Source organism: Lithobates pipiens, unplaced genomic scaffold (assembly GCF_037356315.1).
Source record: "Lithobates pipiens isolate NorthernLeopardFrog02 unplaced genomic scaffold, aLitPip1_a1.2 Scaffold_28, whole genome shotgun sequence".
NCBI classification, from domain to species: domain Eukaryota; kingdom Metazoa; phylum Chordata; class Amphibia; order Anura; family Ranidae; genus Lithobates; species Lithobates pipiens.
In genome coordinates this window covers 220,983,131-220,984,369 of record NW_027507789.1, presented here as the reverse complement: position 1 = coordinate 220,984,369, position 1,239 = coordinate 220,983,131, and positions in this window count along the sequence as shown.

The window sequence follows — 1,239 nt, the reverse complement described above, 5'->3', positions numbered from 1 at the left end:
TTGTAACACCTGCCATTTTATTCTCTAGGGTGTCTGAAAAAATATATATAATGTTTGGGGGTTCCAAGTAATTTTCTAGCAAAACAAAACAAATTTTAACTTGTAAACAACAAGGGTCAAAAAAAGGCTCGGTCCTTAACCACTTGCCGCCCGCCCTATTACAAATTGACGGTGGCAGAGTGGTTTCATAATCCTGACCGGACGTCATATGACGTGATCAGGATTATAAGCCGCTGCGCGCCCCCGGGGGCGCGCATCGCGGCGATCGTTGTTGCGGGGTGTCAGTCTGACGGAGACTCTTTACCACGTGATCAGCCGTGTCCAATCACGGCTGATCACAGTGTAAATGGGAAGAGCCGGTGATCGGCTTTTCCTCACTCGCGTCTGTCAGACGCGAGTAGAGGAGAGCCGATCGGCTGCTCCTCTGACAGGGGGGGTCTGTGCTGATCGATTATCAGCACAGCCCCCCCCCCGAGGATGCCCACACTGGACCACCAGGGACGCCACCAGACCACCAGGGAAAAGGTAATCCTCCCTAGACCACCAGGGATGCCAGTCAGCACAATGGATGCCAGTCAGCACAATGGATGCCAATCAGTGCCCATAATGGATGCCAATCAGTGCCCACAATGGGCATCACTGATTGGCATGCATTATTGTTTGGCACTGATTGGCATCCATTAGTACAGTATAACACCAATGCCGCCTATCAGTGCCCACCCATACCCATCTGTGCCGCCTATCCATGCCCATCTGTGCCGCCCATCCATGCCAGCTATCAATGCCAATTTGTGTCGCCCATCCGTGCTGCCCATCCGTGTCCATCAATGCCACCTCATCAGTGCCACCTAATTGGTGCCCATCAGTGCCGCCTTATCAGTGCCCATCAGTGAAGGAGAAAACGTACTTATTTACAAAGTTTTGAAACTGAAACAAAAAAAAAAACATTTTTTTTTTCACAATTTTCGGTATTTTTTTTATTTGTAGCGCAAAAAAATAAAAACCATAGAGGTGATCAAATACCACCAAAAGAAAGCTCTCCATTTGGGTACAGTGTAGCATGACCGCGCAATTGTCATTCAAAGTGCGACAGCGCTGAAAGCTCAAAATTGGTCTGGGCAGGGAGGTGTTTAAGTGCCCCCCGGTATTGAAGTGGTTAAGTGGTTAAAAGACTCTTGGATGTGCATCTTAGTGAAGACAATATACAGGGATACGGGAAATGATTATAGACACCGACAC